At 38.8% G+C, this 22,975-nt stretch overlaps 1 long non-coding RNA gene across 10 annotated transcripts in view; it reads left to right on the top strand.

Annotated features, from left to right (window-relative positions):
- The window catches only part of LOC310888860, a 31,283-nt gene extending 17,907 nt beyond the window's left edge, over positions 1–13,376 (top strand). The window contains exons 1-6 of one of the 10 annotated variants that reach the window (XR_014576219.1): positions 3,145–3,350; positions 5,483–8,703; positions 8,833–8,898; positions 10,287–10,376; positions 10,472–10,718; positions 11,177–13,376. This is a non-coding gene — a long non-coding RNA (uncharacterized lncRNA). Of the gene's footprint in view, positions 1–1,769; positions 2,018–3,144; positions 3,351–5,482; positions 8,704–8,832; positions 8,899–10,286; positions 10,377–10,471; positions 10,719–11,176 lie in introns of those variants that run through there. The other 9 variants (XR_014576222.1, XR_014576224.1, XR_014576218.1 and 6 more) reach the window with 9 other exon arrangements.
- The last annotated feature ends 9,599 nt before the right edge of the window (positions 13,377–22,975 follow it).

Below are 22,975 nucleotides of genomic sequence, written 5' to 3'. Positions count from 1 at the left end.
GAACATATCACTGAGATTAGGCCTATAAGTCCTCATTTTTGGAGCAAAGATAATATATAGAATGGTTAGGACATGATAAGGTGATATTTCAATCATACTTGCATTAGTGTAAATGACTATAAGATGTCTAAAGTGGTGGCAAACGTGGCTGAGGTGAGTTAAGCCTGAACAGATATATGAGAAAACCACCTGTATAGGGAATTCATTCTGAATGTAGTGAGCTGATGTGTTATCATCCATGGTCATCAAAGGCACACATACATAAAACCCAGCGTACAAATACAGATTTTAATGGTGTCTATGGCTTTCTTTAAATGTACTTTAAATGTACCTTGAAAGATTCAGCTTCAAACATTTTAAATGCAAACTTTTTTAAAATTCTGTTTGATCCAACTGTATCTGTAGTCTGCTGCATAGCTGTTAGACCTGAATTATCCTGACAACCTTCATGCTTCAAAAACGTAACTATTTTACGAGGAATGAGGGCTGAGTTTTCTTACATCTAGAAAATAAATGTGCAGAGGAAGAACCTGACAATATCACATAACTTATCAATAATCTTTCTCTCAATGACTGTCAGGGATTTTTTTCCTGTTTGCCAGTCATTCATGAGCACTCCCTGTCTGTTTGCAATCCTGGGGGTCCACTGCATGGTTCAGATGAACACATTCCACTCTGCAGATTTTCTGCCAGAGGAACGTTTCAGAGTTATTCACTATGTACTATTAGTGGTAAGTAACATGTAATTTAGGCTGTATGGTTTTGTTTGTGCTATCTGGTTGTGCAACTGTAATGCTGAAGCAATAAATGATGAACTTGCTTCCCAGATGAAGTTTCAGATGAATGACTATTCATGGTACTACCATAAGACGTTCAAAACTTACTTATGTTTTCCATGAACATGTTTATAGTCACCCAAACAATAAATTTAATAATAAGAAGAACATACTTGTTCTGTAGATTCTTAGAAACAAATTCAGGTCAAGAGTTCCCTGAGCTCTAAGCCATTTTCAATATGCTGATGGGAATTTCATAATTTTCAAACCCTGATAAATACATTCCTCCCTTTTCTGTCCCCAGAAGCAAAAGTTGAGTAAAACTATTGTTTGTTTTTATGCGGTCACCATAGGAAAGGAAGTTTTTGAACAAAGTACCGGAGAGCAAGAGCACCCGAGTTTAAAAGCCAGCTCTAGCAATGACGGTTTCTGTGACTTGGTCAGTTATGTGTTGTAACACAGCTTTGCTGTCAATGTAATGAGTGTGTGTTTGCTTCATGCAAAAAATAGGGGGAAAAATGTGATAAAGCTGGCCTTTTGCTAGTAGACTAGGACTATCTGTGATCGGTTTGCAGTTTACTCAGACTATTAACCACATGCCTCAATGTTTTGTGATTTTTCTTTTTCCTCAACTTTGGAATGAGCACAACACAGCCCTTAGAGTACTTTGTGGTCAAAGGTGTTGTATAACCATGAGTTATTTATTATGAAAGGAATGCACTCTTGTTCAAGTGAACTCCAGCATGAATATCATATGACAGGAGTGAAAGGATGGTTGTTTATCCTATAGACCAAAGTAGTATTTGTCTTAATAAAATAATAACATTTTTCATTTATCTTTAGAGAACTGATCTAATATGTCTCTTTGTTAAGCTTTAGGGACAGATTTTTCAACCGTGATTCACCTTGTCAGCTATTTATTCATGTGAACAGTTCTACAAAAAGTTCAGATCATAATATGTGTGAAAGAAAAGAAGAAACAGCTTATGTCAACCTCTATTCAGGGCAGTCCTGAGTCTAGCAATGACATTGACTGGGAATATAACTGAAATAATCTAGGCAGTTATGGTCTTATATTGGAAACAATGTAACATTAACCAAAAGAAAAAAAACAATTAAATTATATTAAATTAAGATATGAGAAGGAATAAAGACAATGGGGGTTCTTCCTGTTGAAAATAAAATGCTTCAAGATAACCCTAGCAGAATTCTGCATAGCAACAGGTTGAAGAAAAGGATGGGTGAGTTATTAAAATAATTTTTTTAATATATAGAAAACAAGAGTAAAATTAATAACATTGGACTAGGTCTGCAGTGAGACTGAGCAACAGCAGCTTCTTTGTTGCTCAAGCATCATTTCTCTTTTGAACAAGAAAATATCAGGTAGAGACACATTAGCATATATATTGTGAAATGTACTTTTGTTTAATGAAAATGTTCTTTGGCCTGCCACTATTGCTTGTGCTAAAAGATCTTTGTGGAATACTATATCCATAGTGCCTAAATTAATGAGTTTCATTCAGCAAATATTGAGTATGATATGGGTCCATGGGCCTTCACAATCACCACTGCAGACATTGTGTCATTCCTCACAAAACCATGGCATGCATGTCACAAAGATGTGGCATACAGGACATTCAAAATGGGTGTTTTCACCTTCCTCTGAGTGTCCCCATCCCGGTCAGTGCTCAGGAGAAAACATGAGGTGAGGTAGACAAGCAAGGCCTAGCTCATGTGGCCAATCCACAGTAGATCTAGATTTAAAGAGTTTCTTCCATGCATAACCTGCAAACAAGATCATCACTTTTAGCACTGTTTGTTACTCAATTTGCAATAATAACCACAGCTGCCAGGTGCTCCTACCCTCAAAGCATCACATTCAAATAAGATATAAAAGAAACATTAAACAGAAAGCAAAGCAATCAGGAAGAAACCTTTGCATGTTCTTAAGTAGGGCCATGTTTATTTTTGAATTTTAGAGTTTGGTACATGAAAGCCTCAAACTCCTTCTGTCTCTTACACCCACATGTAACATATAGTTTTAGTTTCATGTTATGAAAACACCACTCTGATAGCCTGCAGGCCAGTCCCCACATTATTTTAAAGCCTTTGAACTAACCCCTCCCCCCAACAAAGCAATTATTTTGAGTTCCAATTATTTTTACTTGAAATTATTTTGATTTAATTTGCCCCCACAGGGGTTCCACTAGTGCAGCCCTATTTATTTTATTTTATTTATTTTATTTTATTTATTTTATTTTATTTTATTTTATTTTATTTTATTTTATTTTTTTTATTTTATTTTATTTTATTTTATTTTATTTTTAGCATTACAAGCATAGACAAAATTTCTCTACCCCCTTATTTTGGCATGAAGTGCTTACCAAACGGTCACTATGACAGCAATAAACATTACCTCTGAAGGATTTCAAAGAATAGCTTGGGTTGAAAGGGATCTTAAAGATCATTTAGTTCCAACCCCCCTGCCATGGATTTATAACAGTCTTGCAACTCGTCTTTGAGGAATGGCTGTGTGCTGCTGCAACCCTTGCATGAAGCACTTAACCCACAGAGGTAAGATGCACTTCCAGTATCTACAGCTCATTAGGGCTGTAGGTTTTGATGGCTTATGATTTTGGTTCTGGAGGTCTCAGCTTCTGTTCTGTGTGGTTTGGCCAACAGGTGACTGCTGTGTTGTAAATTCACTTGGAAAGTTATGACCGTATAGTGACACGGTCATGGCTGTGACTATAACTCTAAGACTGAATGTTGTTAGCAAGCTTTTCTTCCTTCACTGCTGCATTTTTAATGCCTGAGCAAATGAAGATTATTTGAATTGCTTCAACCATTTAAAATATTTATGCTGCTACGGAAGTCTTAAGGTCATAAAGAAATTGCTACTAATAGAAGAAATGTATTATCAGAGTCAGTGTTTATGATTCTTAACTTTTTCCTGCTACATGACTCACCCTACTCAGTTATTTAGAAGTGGATATTTTTTAAAAGGACTGACTTCCTCTGAAAGAACTCTTCACTTAGTTACAGTCAGAGAAAAACAGATCCAAGAAATTGAATTAAGGGAATGAAACAAAAAGGAAAATACAAAACCTGATTCCTGTATTATTTTTAGGCATTCTGTTTCGCACTATGTGATCTGTCAGAGAAAGCCAGAGGAAAAACAGCAAATTCAAAACCATACGCTCAAACAACATTCAAGACCTGACCTGGAAACTTGGTTTCTAAAATAGCCAAGGCTTGAAACGTCTCCACACTGAGAATCAGGAGCATCTGTGCAGAAGCTGCCTGTCACTCTGCTGTGCTAGTTTGGAAGGGGGCAAAGGTCAGCCTGGTGATGCAGAGTCATGTTTCCCAGTGTTACCCCAGCTTGGGAACTGGATCAAACCTAAAGCCCAGACCCAGAAGCACACAGGAACATGGAAGAGTGCAGATCTGGAGTTCTCATTTGCATTTTGTACAGGTTTTTAACCCCAGGGAAGAACGGGAGAGTGAGATTGTTTTAGATCTGAATAACACAAAAGGTTACATTACAGTAACAACTTTTCTGATGCTTCAGGGTGCTTAATCTCAGATCTCTACCTCATCTCTCTCCTTCCAAGCACCCAGCTCTGCAACGGGGCAGGACTTTGTCACCCTTCTACACCCCACTGGCAGGCACCACAACCCCAAGAGAACAGGAGGAGGAGGATGTACATCTTGCCATCAGAGGGGGACACAATTCAGCAGAGTCCTAAAAGCTGCGTGTGAGCAGAAGCAGCTGCTGTGAAGGGAAGGCGGGTCAGGAAAGCACTGCAACTTGCAAAGAGGTCAGGGAAGCACTGCAACTTGCAAAGAGGTCAGGGAAGCAGGAAGTGCTGGCAGCTCAAATGTTGCCCCAACAGGAGGTTTTGCAAGTGCAGCCAACCATCAAGTCATATCTGTGCAAGGAGTTCATGCACTGGAGGCCTCCTTTGCAAAGCTATCTTTAAGCATCTGCACTAGATGCTACCATTACATTTTGTGCTTGCATTTCCACGGATCATTTAAGGTAGTTAAGTGTTCATGAGCTGGAGGATATTCTGAAACCCTGTGCAGGTCTCTAACCTTGTGCCTAGAGGAAAGTGTGACCAGCTGCAGCACTGAGGGTTGCAACAGAATGAAATTTCTACATCTAGAGCTAACAGAGCAAGAGAGAACAGACAGCAACAAAGGGATCTCTGCAGCTTTTTTGCATTTAACTCTTGAATTGTTGCACTATAACCCCTGTGATGGGGCTGCACTGCACGACTGGCAGTGACATCATAGTGCTGCCACTGGCACTGTGGTCCCCCATCTGTGGGAGAAGTTAATTATAAAGAACTACTGAGGCCAGCATATTCGGTGAAATGCATCTGCAAAGGCACACTGGGAAGCTGCTTCTGCCTCCCATCTGTGAGCATTTCCCTGTCCTCTGGGGCTCTGAAATAAGGAGCATGTAGCTCGCAGCCTCTCCTGTTCTGCAAAAGCAGTCCTGCCTGATTACAAGAAGCAAATGTTGGATGTTGTGTCCAGGGAAATGCCAACCTGTATTACTAACAAGATACTCAAAATCCATGCTAGATGTTAACAGCTGTGTGCCCAGAGGAGTAATGAGGAGCCTTGGCCATAGCTGTATAGCAATACTGTGGTGAGCATCTGTGTCTTAAGTGACTGATTCCTCTGTCCTACAGGTAAACAGGATCATGCAGAAGGTGTCCTAGCTTGGGAGTAACTTATCTCTGGAAGGAAGATGTATAACCAGACCCATCCTGCAGCACAAGCCCTAGCTGATCAACAGAGAGGGTCGGTAGAAGCAGAGGTGGCACTCCAGGGGAGGGACTTCTTTGACCTGAATGCTGCCTCTGACCTGTCTGAGTCCTGTTCGCAGCAGCACTGCACAAGGTTTTCTGCAAGTATTTGTAAGGCTGTGACCAACCTGGTGTTCATCTGAGCAGCACTGGTGTGTGGCAGCACTGCTTGTGGCCTCACCAGTGTTCTCCTGCAAAGTCTGTCGATATGAATTTAGATGTCCCTGGGCTTGAAAAAAACAGCTGTGAGCTACTGCTGATGCCACTACAAAGTTCTTTAATGGCAATTTTTCAGAGCATGTTGAGTAGTTGCACAAGAGTATCTACAGTCTGCCTGCCTGCTTTCCTTGTTATCCATACATTCTTTCATCTCACCTTAAGCCTCTGTTTATTTTGCTTGGAGCAGAATACTCCCATCTTAAACACTTACTGAAAAATAAAATAAAATAAATAAAATAAAATAAAATAAAATAAAATAAAATAAAATAAAATAAAATAAAATAAAATAAAATAAAATAAAATAAAATAAAATAAAATAAAATAAAATAAATGTTAGCTGGATTGTTTCTGTGAATGTAACTTTCACTATTAACCTTAAAAATTCATTCTAATTTTGTTTGCCAGAATCTGTATGCTCTTTCTTGCAATTCATGTTATATGTTTTGCCCTGTTCTATCATTTAATTTCAGGATATATTTTGTGTGTGACATGCTTCACAAAACACAGCTGTATTATATCTAACTCTGTCTAGGCTCAAAGCCCAAAGAACTACAGTGTTTCTTAGTTAAATATCACCTGGCTTACACAGCAGTGATATTTTTGTAGTCTCTTTCAATTTGCTTTCTACGTTTGTTTTTACAGTGGTATCTTGAAATAAAATATCTTCATTTGTCTGTACATCAAAGCTCATCAGTACTGATCATTTTCCACTCACAAAGCTGGAAATCAGACTGAAACTCCTAAAAGATTTTGGAGCATTTAGAGTTTTCAAAGTATTTGAATGGATCTCCAGCATAGTGTGTTGCTAATGCAGGCTTCTTTTTACTGGAGAAATAGGGTGACTTTTGATCATCGTGGTGTAGTAAGCTGTGCTAATTGGAAAAAGCAGCAAAACCACTTTTCAAGCAGAGACTAAAGAGTGCAAAGTGTGATGTTTTGTTGACGCTTTTTCAAAATCAAAATCAAATTGTGAAAATTTTGGTTCTGCAACATGGAACTTTCACTTATGGAGTTAAACTAGTCAGGACAGAGACACTGTTCTGAAGCAGACAATATTTCATCATTTGAAAGGTTTCCTATGAAATTTTCCAAGACTCCAAGTGGAACATCAGCTGATATTGACAATATTGGCAATGTTTCAGATAGTCTGGCATGAGATGCTTGCCACGCTAAAAAAACCCTACAAATGTTGGCCTGTTAGGGTCTGCTGAGTTTTGTTTAAAAATGGAAGCCAACATAGAAATATTTAAATGATTAAAAATATCCCTGGATTTCAAAAGTTTGTAGTATAAGAGAGAGTTCATAGCATAATATTTCCCCAGTGGCACTGCTATTTCTAATGAATGTGTATGTGAAGCAGTCCATCAGGTCAGCGAATCCCAGCCTGGCTTGAAATGCTTGCGCTGCTGGACCTGGAAGGACTGTGTGCCCACAAGTGATCTCACAGAGGCGAGCACTGCAACGAGGCAAAGCACTCAGCCCTGGAAAAAAAAAATACATTAACCAGGTCTGACTGTGCTTCCTTCCTTGCCTTGTAGAATATACAATATTTATGAATAAGCTTTATAAATTAGTATCTGAGAGGTTTCTGTGCTAGTTAGAGCTGCACAGCCTTGTTCTGGATGATTCATTCATTGAGTCAGGCAGCCATGCATGCAGTCATTCATAAGTAATGCCATGCTTCCCTTCAGCATGCAACAATGATTTACCTCCCCGCTGCCTTTCAGTGTTTGTTCAGCAAACACGCTAAGCTGAAGAGTTCCTATTTCAAGGTTTACCATTATTTTTAAAGAAACCGTGTTACCTAAATGCATGTATACAGGGTGCTGTACAGAGAGCCAAACAGCAATATCAGTAGCAAATGGCTGCAACATTTGGTTTGATCCAGAGTATCCCCCCAAAATGTTCTGACTTCATCCATCCATAAGAGGAGGCTTGTACTGACAAGCAAGACTTCAGCTCCTTTTACATTCATGCTACTTTAACAACATTCCCATTTTAACATTCACCTGGACTCCTTGAGGAGGGCTGTCAGCTCCTCCTAGCCTCATAAAACCTGGAGCACCAGTATTCAATCTTTTGTAATCAGCTTTTTTTTTTTTTCTAATTTCACCAATGGACAGGAAATAAAAACATACAGAAAATCACAGACCAAGGAAGAACTTTTGACCTGTGTGTTTTTAAGGAGCTATGAAATATTAAGATCTGGCCAGAGCCGCAGATTGGGCAATAACATTTGTTTGATTTCTGTAAAATCATAGAATATTGGATTGGCCTCATTCATCTTTACACAAATAAAAGGGAGGCACTTTGTCTAAACTAACCATTTTATTACACACACACACACACACACTTCGAGGGGGGGGGAGAGAGAATAAGTTTACATGAAATGAAAGCACTGTGTGACACTGCATAGAAGATTGTTTAGTCTTCTGGTACCAGGTAATTCCTGCCTATAGTGGAATAACAAGATCAACATAAGTAAATATCAACAAATACACAGCTCATTGCAACCGACACAACTAACAAAATCCAGAGTACAGACACACTTTAGGTGAAGAAAATGATTATGCAGCATGGGTGCCTCCTCCTAATTTTGGGAGGAGAAAATATGTTTTTTCCTCATTTCTAAATAGACTTCTGAGCTGAACAAGTTCCAGTTGAGAAAGCTGGCCTTAAACAGTGTTTTATTTCATGTAAATCCACAGGAAAAAAGGAACTGAAATTTAAAAATATTGCTGGGTGTGACAGGTTTGTAGATCGCAGACATCTGGGGTATCACAATTAGAAACCCTTTGTGGACATATTTTCATTAGTCATAAAAAAGACAAGTCATATTTTCCTGTTTTCTCAAGATTTCAAAGCTCTGCATTGTATCCCTAAACGTAAGTCATTAAATTATGTTTCAAGCTTAAGGAATTTCATGCTTTGAAATTCTTTTGAAGTTGGCAGATTATTTTATTTTTCTGTTTTGCCTTTTTTTATTTTTTTTTTAATTTTGGTCCTTACAAAAGGAGCTTCAGTTTATCTTACATTATTGTTCTCTTTCATAGCTCATCAAAGGACACCCTTATGAAAAGGTACATAATCTTGTTAAAGAATAATGTTTTGAAACACTCTGCTGTATTTTGAAAGCCTTGGTAATGTCATTACTTTAAAAATAGATGTTAAATGGTTTACTTTTCCTCTTTTTAATCAGATTTTCAAGGAAAATAAAATTATTTTCTTTGAATTTTTATTTCTTTACTTTTGATGTATCTAAGGTATTGCACCAGAAAAGCAGTTTTATTTCCCACATTTTTTGTTTGTTTGTTTGTTTTCTGTTGTCTTTTAAGTTCTGAAGTGTTTTAATTTTAAAAATTTACCATGTTCAGGACACCATATGGCCAATTTTCCAGGTAGTTATCTATAGCTGATCTTAGCAATTTATATGAAAGAAAAGTGCATTTGCAGACAGGGTACTACCAAGTTATGGATTTACTTGTGTATTGCTGAGAATTATTTTTAATGAAAGGTAAATTTTCCACTAAATGATAAATTTTATGGAGTGGCTGGAAAATGCAGAAAATGCAGAATTTCAAAAGGATAAAACACCCCAAAACCTGAAATACGTTGTTCTGTTGTGGTACTTTGTGGTACATTGTTTCTCTGTACTTACAAGTTTTGAGTCAAATTTCTTCCAAATAATTAAATGAAATATGCATGCTAGTGCTGTAAATTTTTCATTTTTACTTTACGCATAACATGGGATTCTTCTAGACTCTTTTGAACTAAAGATCTGTAACTTGACACACTTTCTATAAATTTCTCTGCACTCTGGTTGCTCATGTAGACAACTCATCATACTTGATCATTACAACCATTAAAATCTGTTATGCTTGATCATTAAGTGCTTATCCAAAACTCAGAGGAAGATTCTGACGCATACCATATCTAGTTCTATGTTTAATTCAGTAATACTATTATGTTATTCATAGTGATAAATTAACATTACAGTAAAAACAATAACTCCTTTTCTGTCCAATATTTGCATCCAACCTGGCCACTTCTCTACATAGTTGGCTACAGAACAACAGTTAGAGGATGGATTATGACTTCTTCCTTATTAAACAATATTTGTAAGATAAATATTAACCTGACATTGTTTTGTTGTATTGTTTTTACATACCTACCTAATCAAAGAGTCTTAATGCTAATGTGCTCTCTGCGCTCAGGGCAGAACAACGGAAAGAACAGTGGAAGCACAATCAACTCTGAGCGTTACTTAACACTAACACAATTATTATCATCAATATAAACAAAATAATCTGCTCTGTTGTTCAGTGCAGAACCCTAATTGAGTCTGGATTGCCTGGGGTAGGCAGTCCAGCTTCTTGTCTTGTCTGAACAAGGTTTAGGTCCTCCTAAAAAACCTCAGAACTATAGATGAGAAAGAATTGGAAATGTTATGATTATCTTCATTTTTCAGATGAGGAAATGAGGTAACGGAGCATTTGTCTGCATCAGCACTAGGGACCAAACCTACAGCCTATGATTTCACTAAATCTCCATTTGGCAGGTAGTATATATAGGCCAGTGCAGTGACCCCTGCCATCACCATGTCTTTTTCTGCTTCATATTTACTTGCCTTTTCTCACCTTCCTGAAATCCCAGCAGTGCCCTACTCTCTCTGTTCAGGCTTTGTGTTCTTTGTAACATGGATGGCTGAGGAGAAGTTGTGGACAAGTTAACTGCATGCAAATCTGGATCTTTACACAAGACGGAAGGAGTCTGTCATAACTGAAACATATTCAGTTATATTCTTCACAAATGGCTGCTCTTGTCTTTTCTGAAGCAACTTAGGCTGTCTGCACAACTCATATGTGGAAGAAAATCTCTGCTTTCAGTATACAGCATAAAGGTGAGTCTTGGAAACATCAAACTCATCTATAAGAAACCATTTTTTTAGCAGGATTATGCTGGTGTGGACCACTGGATACTGAAACCACACTAACTTGTTAGTTTGTACTGCACTGAGTAACTTGTTATTAATTTTTTGCATGCTATCTAAACCTCAGTTTGCAAATCTTGTGGAGCAGATGTTGTTTTAGGATTATTAGTCTGGACAGCACAGGGGGAGTCATATCCTCCTTGGAAGCCTGACCACAACAAAGAGGGTGAATAATCATTCGTATGAGTCTACAGAATAAGCACGTTTCATACACCAGCCCCTTTAAAGTACAAATAACTCAGTCGTCAATGAGCTGTTCAACAAGACATTTCCAAATACGTGCATTAACAACTCCTATAAGAACCAGGATATTATGGGTTGAATGACATTTCTTCTCTACTTTTCTCTTCCACTTTGAACCCATTCAGGCACCTTGAAGCCACATGTAGAAGCTGCAGTGACACTTGCTAGAGAAGGCTGAGCTGATTACTTTCTGCTTCATGGGCTGCTGAGATTCCAGGCACCAGGTTCTTTGCTGTACTGATTACCCTTGCATTTTAGCCCATTAAGCATTGCAAATCTGCTGAGCTATCCAACTTTTATTCAGAAACCTAAAAACTTGTGCCATCATCAAGCACTCCACAGATGCCCCAGATATTACAGCAGCACAATCACTCTGCTGTTTAGAGTACTTTGTTCCTGTCTCTGTGAATTATGGGGCATCACATCATGACGTGTTGTTAAAATGGGAGGTAAACCAACATGACATGGCATAATGGGATACAGTCTGTGTGTATAGGGAGAAGGGTGGGAAGGGTAATACAACTAGACCTATATCTGATGAAAAATCAGTGACCAAAAATTTAGCCAAGTAGTCACTTGTATCTTATCAGATTATTCAAAAAATGAGTCAAATTTTTGTTGTACAGTGACTTGAAAGCAAAGTAAACTGATTCCATAGCTGTAATAATTAAAATCAATATCTTTATTTGTATTTCAAATAAATCTGCAGCTGATCCAAAAGATGCCCCAATTTGTCAACATTAGTAGCTTCTGTTAAACTGAAATGTTCTGTAGAGTACGTGCAGTTTCACCGAAGTTTGGAATAGAACACGGATGGATTTCAAAACACATAGGTTTGCATCAAGAATGTGTATGGCTTCCCACTCCTTCCAGTCTTACAGCTCCTTGGCAGCAAAAGGCTCCCAACATCCATCAGTCTGTCATGGGACCAGAACTCCTCTTGCCGTCAGAGATGATTTTGGCACTTGTAGTCCCCATTCCACAATAGATAAGAACCAAGAGTCAAAGTGCTGAAATCGTTTGTGGAATGACTTTACCTTTTTCCACACAGCTCTAGTCAAATACTATATGGGTAACTATATTAAATGCAGAAGTGCTGTTCCAGTGGCCCATAAAATCAATTCCATGCAACATATTTAGGTTTTAGCCACATACCAGACTCCTTTCTCTCTTTTTCTCTCTTCACCTATACCTAAGTACTCTCAGCAGCAGGCAGCAAGGAGTCTCTCAAGAGAGGCATACATTAGCCTGCAGCCTGACTGTCCCCAAGGGAGAAGTACTTTCCCCATCCTAGAGTAATTGTTTTTAATTGCAAAACATCCTCTGCCTAAATAAAAATAAGATTCCCCTTAGCAGACTTAGACAGGCCGAAAATTATTTATTATTTACAATACCTTTACACATAGGAACTCAGTCATGAATCAGAATCCCAAGGGCCATCTTGCTACTTATAAATTAATCTAAATATACTGTTTTGTATACTTCCATTTCTGCTTAAGTTTTTTAATTAGTGGGTGACTGAATTAGAGAAATGGGTGCAGACAGCAAAGAGCACTGGAAACCCGTTTCTTGCAAAGTGCTTGTCTTCTATTAATGTGTCCTGTTGAGTGTTTTTGAGCAATATGCACAGCATTAGTTTCTGAAAGCAGAAAAAAATGAATAGAAGAAACATTTAAACTGGCTGAGAAGCTTTCAGAGGGCAGAGGGGAAAAAAAAATAAATAAAAAACAAGAATCTGTCATCTGGTAATCACAAAGTGTATTATACCATGTAACCTTCTTGAATGCAAAAGTTTATGTTCTTGCCAAGCCCAATTCTTATTTCAGCTTTGTTTTCAGTATCTCTGATAAACTTTCAGAACAAATGTTGAGATTATATTTTGTGATTTATCAGATCACAGTGACCCAACCTTTTCTTGCATCTCTTCACATATTTCTGAAAGGTAACTCAGAACAAAAGAGCAACAAGACAATGTGTCCCTGCAAATATAATGAAGACCTTTTCTCCTCAGTTCTAAATCTACCATCTCTGTCAGGTGTACACCATAAGGTTTCTTCCTTATTCTAATTAATGGTCTCCCTACCCCAACAGGAAAATCTCTTTCCAAACAGTCATTACCTCCAGAAAAAGACTTTGGTCACTATACATTTTCCCTGCAATTTAAATGCTTATAAAATCAGTCCAGTAGGCCTCCAAAGTCTGTCTGTAAGGGCACCATTTGATGACTCACACTCATGTTACAGATGAGAACTAAGATGGAACAGAATCAGCAACTCACTGCATCTTTGCTGAGTTGGCAGAAATCTCAGGAACCATAGATCTGGATGTGAGAGGGAAGGGAAGGGAAGGGAAGGGAAGGGAAGGGAAGGGAAGGGAAGGGAAGGGAAGGGAAGGGAAGGGAAGGGAAGGGAAGGGAAGGGAAGGGAAGGGAAGGGAAGGGAAGGGAAGGGAAGGGAAGGGAAGGGAAGGGAAGGGAAGGGAAGGGAAGGGAAGGGAAGGGAAGGGAAGGGAAGGGAAGGGAAGGGAAGGGAAGGGAAGGGAAGGGAAGGGAAGGGAAGGGAAGGGAAGGGAAGGGAAGGGAAGGGAAGGGAAGGGAAGGGAAGGGAAGGGAAGGGAAGGGAAGGGAAGGGAAGGGAAGGGAAGGGAAGGGAAGGGAAGGGAAGGGAAGGGAAGGGAAGGGAAGGGAAGGGAAGGGAAGGGAAGGGAAGGGAAGGGAAGGGAAGGGAAGGGAAGGGAAGGGAAGGGAAGGGAAGGGAAGGGAAGGGAAGGGAAGGGAAGGGAAGGGAAGGGAAGGGAAGGGAAGGGAAGGGAAGGGAAGGGAAGGGAAGGGAAGGGAAGGGAAGGGAAGGGAAGGGAAGGGAAGGGAAGGGAAGGGAAGGGAAGGGAAGGGAAGGGAAGGGAAGGGAAGGGAAGGGAAGGGAAGGGAAGGGAAGGGAAGGGAAAGGAAAGGAAAGGAAAGGAAAGGAAAGGAAAGGAAAGGAAAGGAAAGGAAAGGAAAGGAAAGGAAAGGAAAGGAAAGGAAAGGAAAGGAAAGGAAAGGAAAGGAAAGAAAAGAAAAGAAAAGAAAAGAAAAGAAAAGAAAAGAAAAGAAAAGAAAAGAAAAGAAAAGAAAAGAAAAGAAAAGAAAAGAAAAGAAAAGAAAAGAAAAGAAAAGAAAAGAAAAGAAAAGAAAGGCAGTAAATCTCCCTACTTGCCAGAGAACCAAGCCCACTTAGCTTTGAGGAGTTACTTGCTGTAAGCCTTCTTAAACAGGAGTTTAAAATGTATTTTAAAGAATAAAGGGTAAACTCAGTGGTGTTGCCTGCTTCCTGGGCTAACAACAGCCCACTTAACTTTGCTGTTGTGTGAATGTTTATAAAAGGCATCAGCTCTGTTTTTCTATATTTTCCCATCTATTTGCCAGTTGCTATGTGAAACTTTGCTGTGTTTTGAAAAGATGATTTAGCAGGATCAAGCAGATGTTCCTTCTGCATGGAATCTTCAGCCTGGGCGAACAGAGAATGAACATTTTCATGTGGCTTTGAATACATTTCCACTTACATGCAGTCCTTCCAATGGTGGGAAAGAATTTTCTCCTTCCAACAGGCTTCTGAGACTGGACGCAAAATGAGTAGGGGAAAGAATGAATTTTTTCAGGTGTCCAGCCAGCAAACAGGCCCAGGGACACACAGCCCCCCAAATTCAAAGTCAGGAAAGGAGTTCTTCATCTTTCAGGTTCTTTGGGTCTTTAAGGGAAAAGTAAATTAATTTGGCTTTTTATGTAGCATGGTTCACCAGCTACCATGATCTGGGAATTTTTAAATGATTCTTTTTTAGGCATTTTGTTCTCTTGTGTCTTCAGACAACGGCAAATCTGATAGGCTGGTTTGTTCAGTTGGGTTTTGAGAACTGAGGCACCGGGTTTGACTAATGCTTTCATAGGAATGAAGAGCACTGTGTTAGATCAGGTCACAATGGTACTGATTGAAAGCCAAGTAACTGGTTCCTATCAATGGCCCATAGAGGATGTGCAGCTGAGAATATAAGAACAGATTACTTGTGTGCAGAGATATTACCCCACAATACTTTCCTAACCTGCAGAAATCTGCTGTGCAGGGACTTCATTAAATAAAATCCAACAAGACTGGTTTGTTACTAAATGTAGATTTTTCTGGCTCATGAAGTAGATGTATCCAATCACTTCTTGAACTCATGTAGGCTTCTAATGCCCCCAACATATCCACAAGTGGCAAGAAAGTCTGATAAATAGTTAGATAATCTTAGATAATCTTTAGTAGTTTCCTGAATTTAAAAGTTGTGACACTTTTTCATATTACTGTTAATCAACATCTTATGTTACCCTGCAAATCCAGGACAAAAATTTAGTGCCAGCAAAATTCATTACATTTCATTTTTCCTATAGTAAATAAAGAATTCTTTTGTATCTGCATTGTCTTTGTTAAGCGGTACAGAGAAGCAAAATCTACAAGCTTTGTAAGCTTACACACATGTTGTATTTGTTGTTTTTTCATTGTTATTACAACATAATATAATCAAATCATTCCCCTATTCTTTTCTTTTGGTAACATGCAGATTCTGAATGGACTCTTCTTGGATCACGTGGAGGAAATTCCTATTAAACAGGATGTGCCTCTTCCTTAGGGTGACAGGTTATATACAGAGATTTTTCATCACAGTGAAAACTGCTTCATTTGCTGCCAACCATATGTAAAGCAAGAAGAAAAGTCTGGCCTTACTGACTCCTGGGGACTGAAAGTGGAGACAAAAAGGAAACACATACATTATAAATGTTCTTTTTAAAACGTAGTTTTACAAGACTCAAAATACGTGGAATTGAGAAATACATTTAAAAACAAAATAGTCAGGAATGCAAGTATGTGCTGTTTTGAAGATGATATTTTGAAGGTCGATTGGTATATTTTAAGCCTAGAAGTCTTATATTCTTCATATTACAAATGGACAGTCTTTTATGAATCCACTCATGCCTTAAGTCCAAATACATTCAGTGTCAACAACAGATCCCATGCACCCAATGACCTGAAGATTAGGTTGGTTTGGGAAAAAAAAAAAAAAAGTAAATTTTTATAGCAGTTTTTAGACAGGTCTTTCCGTTGTCCCAAGTGTCTAAAATAACCATTTTTTTCCCCAAAAAAAGTCCAACCTGATCTCAAACATTTATGATAATGTTGGTTTTTAAATGCATTCATTTGATATATTTATGACTTGTCATTGTTAGTGATGTGGCCATTAGTGGGCTGAGGCTTTCATTTATGAGTATAACCTCTTTGTTGTGGTATATAAGGATTAATTTTATTATATAGTACCACCAATGGTAGAGGCCTTTAATTGTCTATCTTGATATTTTTTATCTGAGGTTTAAAGGCTTGCTATAAACTTATCCTGCAGCGTGGAGGAAACACATGGCAAAGAATAAAAAGCAGATCATGTACTTGGGCTTGAGAGTGTTGTGTGATCTTCCTTTTTTTTATATTTTGACTGGATATTATTTGTTTGGTTGGATGTGAAGTGTGGCAAACTTGAAAAATGAAGTAAATCTTGCCTTGAGGCAGAAAAAATGCTAAAGAAGTTTTTAGGTCAAACTATCAGTTTTACAGCAATAGTTTTGTATATTTGTATATACTCTGGAGTATTCTTATGTACTCTTCTATTACTTTTTCTTTTTTTTTTTTTTTAATAAGAAGTGAAAATACATATAAGCTTGTGCAGATTCTGATGCAAAATCACCTTGTTTCCTAGTTTTTAGACTTTTTCTTTGTTAAAGAAGTGCATTTGGCAAGATTCATACAAACCTGAAAGATCTAATACTGACCACCAGAGGAGCTGGCTGCATGAAACTTGTTTTATTAAACTCTGTGGTGAATTTTTGTGCTTATGCCATGTTATTGATGTGCAGCATTATTTACGCTGTGCTGTTTGAATCTTTCATGACACTGCTAATGCCTATAATGACAATTCTTGCAGTGACACTACATCTCAGCAAGACTCAGGGAGGCTAGGAGATCTGTCTCCTGAGCAGTCATTCGCAGCTTAGCCTGGGTGCATATCAGGTCCTGGTAACATATGACAAGAGGGCTACTTCATCCTATAAGGAGGGTTTCTACAGAATTACGCCACTGGCAGGTCCCCTTTCATGACTCTCAAGATCTCCTGTGCTGCTTCTTCTGTGATCCTTCTGAGCCCCACAGAGTCCATATGCAACAACTTTGCTCTGTTCAGTCGTTCTATTAGACGAAAAGTGATTTTTGTTTTGTTTTGTTTTCACTGGTTCAGTTTCATACAAAGTGGAAAAGAGTAAAGTGGCATTCTGGGCAGCAGGACCCCATCTCCCCACCTTTGATACAGATACTGTATGGAAGCAGGGACACTGTGGGACTAAGGGTGTGGCTCAGGATCAGGCAATGCTGAGCAGCAAACACTCTTTCGAAGTCAGCCCTGTAACACTCGTATTTTGGGTTATGCGTGCATTGCAGTTGGTCTAGTGCTTGCTGTATCTTGCTACTCTCTATCCCACCTCCCAGTTCTGAAAAGTGAAACCTTCTGTACTCTCTATACAAGGGATTCTACAAATATCTTACAAGTCACCCTGCAAAACTAATACATTTCCTTCTTTGCCATAATTTGGTACTAATCTTGTCATCCAGGTCAAAAATCTGTCTGTCTTTCTCACAGGAACAATGCAAGCCATTGGGATGAAGGTCCTACATATCAAAGAAGGTAAACCCTGCAACAGACTCTCAGCTTCACATGAAGTAATGGATGTATACAATAAACTTGTATACAAGAACATCTGCACTTGCAATTGCACAAAGATCTCACTTCACAGAGTGGCCCAACAAACGAGGAGTAAAATCTTTTTCAGAGACAAGGCACAAACCTGTTTCACTAACTTCACTGGAAGATGGCACTTGCCTCCACCACACACACACACACACACACAAAAAAAAAAAAAAAAAAAAAGCGGGGGTGGATTTGAACCTGAGATAGCAAGTGGTTTAAGTTACCTCTGTTTATTTCACTCTTACAGCATTATTCTCCTATGATCTGTACCTAAGATAAATTGTTCTTCCGTGGGTTTGTTACTTATCTTAACAGTATTTCTCAAAAAAAGTAAAGGTCATTTAGGAGACAATAAAATGTATCAGTTCAAATCACATTAGCTGTTCAGAAAGTCTAAGAGATGGACATCTGTGGGGTAATTTGGGGAGGGTGGGAGGGAACACCACATTTGAGGTTAACAGCTAAACTCTCAGCCTTTGTCAAAATTATGTTCAAAATCCCTTTGCTGGCTGCATGTCCTGAAGCAGCAATCACAATTTAAGAAAAATACACTAAAAGGTCAAAATATTAAAAGTTATAGTGACTGTAACTCATGCTCAATGGGAAGCTAACTAGCTATTTTAAAAGCACCTTTTTTCTGTTCTCTATCAGTATGCAAATGTTAGTCTTACAGTGCTGGAGAGCTGTAATTCTTAACAGAAAGAGATTTTCCCAACATGAGAAATTGCCCAAATTATATTCCAAGTGCATTATGAATAGGAACCATGATAATTTTGCCATTGTAATCTACAGGCAGTCAAACTGCATTAATTTATTTTTATTTCTTTAATGTAAGGCTCCAGCCTGAAGTACTCTATATTACCTTTTTTTTTTTTGGGGTGGGGGGGTTGGGGGAGAATGGCTAGGAAGAATGGGAAGAGGAGGTGAAGCAGGGAACAATGCAGTTGTGCCTGTATGGGCTGAACATGCAAAACCTAAGGAGATCCACTGATCTGCTTAAAGAAATAAGAAAGAATAGCTGTTGTACAGTGTTTTGAACTTTTTTTTTTTTGAAACCAACACCCAGCTCTATGCTCAGGGAGAGTGACTAACACAAGAAGGTGTCATTCCACAGATGGAGAAACATTTCTCAGAGGCAGGCTCCTGCTGCCTGAGTTGCCTTCGACAAGCAGGAGGGAACACACTGCATATGCCAGGAGGGGCAGATCAGCTTCAGGGGAAGTGGTGCACAGCAGGGCATCACTTGCCTTTTGAGCAGTATCTATGTGCATGTTCACATCTGAATGTATTCTTCAGTTCAGCCCCAACAAGACATTTCTCTTCCTTTTTCTGTCCTCCCTTCACCTGGGTGAAACACCTGTTTACTCTCCGCAGCTCCACACATAAGATCTTCTTCACACCCTAAAAACTCCTCTATCATTGAAATGGTATCGGGCCACTGGCATTACAGTACCCAAACCAGTTACATATATGGTATTAAGTATTTGTTCAGTCAGAGCTAACTTACAACTGAAATGTGCCTATACTGAGATTTAATGGTTCTACTGACTTGCATCCTAATTTTATTGATATCTAAAATAAGAATAAAGCTTGGTATGCCAGGGCAGTTTTGCTCTTGAGGTCCAACACACACTGTGGTGGTGACAGCTATTCATATCTCCTCTCAGGGCTCAAACAACTTGACCTGCTTTCATGTCTGGATGTGAAACCTCTGCCTTTGCCTTCGGTGCTAAGGAAATCCATGCTTGTTGGTAGCTACCACGTGACAGCAAATGTTTGTCTATCGTGAAGCATGATCTATATTGCAGTTTTCTACCCTGAAGTAAACTAGGCCCAGCCAACCACAGGACCCACTGTTAATAACCTCGTGATGAAAAAGAGTTTCTGTTATCATCAGTGACAGTCATACAAATTTGAGGCTTTTGGTATTTGTGGAGCCAGAGCAACCAAACACTGTTTTGGGTAGACAAACACAGATGCACTAGCACATTCAGGCTCTTATTTTATTTTCAAGTCTTTGGGAAGAAAAATATTAGGAAATAACTACAATTTCCATGTTACATTTTTCCAGAATGCTTTCTCCTAACTCATTCCTATGCCAGAGTTACTCTGGCTGCAGCTAGTGGAAGTTGCATTGACAGTCTCTGGAGCAAATTAGCAGCCTGTTTCACACCCCAGCCATTGATTTCTGTGTCTTTTATCAACCTTGCCTCTACTATAATTGTACCAGGATTTTTTCCCAACTGAAGCCTCAGTGTACCCATTTTTGACATGGAAGTACATCTGCAGCACAGCATCCTGCTGCCTGGACTGTGCCTTCAGCAGGGAGAAAAAACAATGGTTCTGGCAGCAACAGCAAAGCACATGGGAATGCTGGGACAAGGAGAATTATGTTGAAAAAAATGAACAAACTTCTACAAAACTAGTGTTTTCATAAAATGTACCATAACAAGGATGTTCGAGCCAAACAGGAGAAAGACTTTCTGGCCTTAAAATGTGTTTTACCTCATAATTAAAGTATTTGAATATTTTGTACAGTTTTATATGAGAAATACTAGTGCTTAAGCATAAGGGAAGATATAAATTGGTAAAATAACTCTGTTTATGATAGAAATAACATTAATACTATTATAAAGTGGTTATTTATTTATTTATTTATTTATTTATTTATTTATTTATTAGGAACTGGGTAAATAACCCAAAACATTTCCAGAATAAGGCTTCTTCGGTCACCCAAACTCCTCAAATTGGATGAGCACTATTCTGACAAAAGCTCACTATCTCCCTTTGAAAATCACCCTCGAGTCAATGGTCATTCCAATGAGCTACAGACCAAGATACTACAGTATCAACTCCCTGTACAACAACACTCTCTGCAGGATAGAATTACACAGGTATTTTATTCTTTTGTCTGCAGGTTCTTTTGATTAAAATTTGCTCAGGGTCTTTTGGTCATGTGGAGAAGGCATTGGATTTATAATTTATATAGCAGTCTCCCTGCCACACAAGCAGATGTTTGATCATTGGCCCATGCCTAAACAGAGATGTTAACCTAAAGCCCCTGTGTTCTTTTCTCTTCATGCATGATTCTTGCTCACAGAGCTTCACACAGAGGAGCTGAAAAGAGGATTTACAGGGAAAAAAGCCTTCCAGAGGCAAACAAGCCCAGAGTCTTTAATATCTGAGCTGTCATTATAAAAGAATAAAACAAATAAAATCAGAAATATTCTACACAGTTTACAGTCCTAAAACTTCCAGTAAGGCCAAACAAAAAGTCTTAAGAGACATGGTCCATGCATCCAGTATTTCAGTTAACCTCCTATGAATGACTAGCCACTGTTGCATATAATGGAGATACTTAACAGGTCCCAATTTACATTAATTAGTTGTATCTTAAGCCATGGCTAAATGCACAATGAATCACAAATTAAACCAGATAAGGCATAAGACCAGGATCCAGAAGAACTGGATTCTGCTCCTGGCTGACTCCAGTGTATCTAGCTCTCCTATCTGTGCCTCAGATCCCCAGCTAGTAGTGCAAGAGAACAACTTTCTCAGAACAATGCTCCTTAATGCATAAAAAATCCTGTTACTGCAACTTGCAAAATGTTTAAAGTGTACCTGCCTTAGGATGTACCTTAGAGAATGGTAATTGGAAGTCTCTGTCTGAGGAGTGATTAGCATTAAAAGCAAATGCTGGGCATGAATGACATTGAGTTACCAAAAGGTTTATGTTGCAGTATAATTTTCTTCTTTTGTCTTTGTCAACAATGCAACCCTTTCCTTATATGCCAGTGACCTGAACCCTTGTTTCAGGAAAAGCCTCTCTTTCTACTGTGACCATAAAGATCTCCAGCAGAACCAGTGAGTATTACAGTGTTCAAGGCATGGGGAACACAAAGAGGGAGAAAAAATATTAGTTGTATTCCCCTAGATGAAAATACAAATGTTTAGACAAATGGGCAAACATTTTATACAAATTTTTACCCAATATGCAGAAACTGGTGGTTAAGTGCAACTTCGTGCAGTGTGGTCCTACCGACAAGTGAAGCCTACAAACAAGGTTTTGTAGGGTTTGTACTGATCACTCCTATATTTCCTTCAACTAGTGATAATAGTCATGGAGTATACCTTCATCATATAGGATGTTTGCAGGTTACTTTAGTCTTGCTGTCCCCTGTACTGAGAAAGAGAGGAACACTTTCAGCTTTGAGGAAAGATGAGATTCAGTGCCCCACTTTAAGTACAGTGAAGTTTTATCTGTGTCATTCCTCTTGGTACATCCCTCCATTTGTTCCTCCTTCTTTATCATTTAAAATCATTTTGTTTCACTTCTTTGGCCCTGCATAGCTCTTATGCCTCATTCATTTTAAAGAAGACTACTTACTCTAGTCAAACCATAATACCAGGACATATCATGCTATATTTTTGAATAACTACTTATAACTTTTCCCTCTGTGCACTGTGTTCCACAGGGTGGAGCTCCTTTAAACCATCCTACAAGCAAATTCATTATCCACCCTCAAACTTCCCTTTTCTGCCTATAAAAAAAAATGTTACAACACTTATTGTGCCATTTCACCATCATCTTGAGCCTGCAATAAAGAGCACTGACAGTAAAAAGGGCACTTCCCTCCCACCCATACAGATCACTCCTTTTGCCCCTTTTCAGTCCCCTGACTTGTGCCAGCAGAAACAGTTGTGTGGCAGCACAGTGAGGAGTCAGCAAACTGACATGGGTAAAAATATTTTGCTCAGTTAGCTGTTTTCTGCATCAACACTTGTGCTGGGATAGAGTAGCCAGTAAGGGGAGGTGGCACAAGGAATGAAGGAATAAGAATAACCAGAAGGAGGAAACGACGGGGCAGGACTGACTCTTTGCATTGCTGCTGATTTCTGTTGGCTTTAACAGTCCCTAAAGCCGTGGTACCAAGCCCCTCACCCTACTCTTCTTATGCAAAGATGTATCTATTCATTGCTTCCTTGTACCACTTCGTCTCTGTTTCTGTCCTTTTACCTTAGCAAGTTTTCATAAGTGAAGGGAACTGCTGCTGTTCAACCCGCCATACCCCATATCCCCATCCAGGGAAAATCACATTGTCATTTGCAACAGGTGAAAGGCTACA

The sequence above is a fragment of the Anser anser genome (genome assembly GCF_964211835.1).
Source record: "Anser anser genome assembly, chromosome: 1".
Taxonomy (NCBI): domain Eukaryota; kingdom Metazoa; phylum Chordata; class Aves; order Anseriformes; family Anatidae; genus Anser; species Anser anser.
The sequence above is the reverse complement of the archived record's forward strand: the minus strand, read 5'-3'. Positions and strand labels throughout refer to the sequence as shown.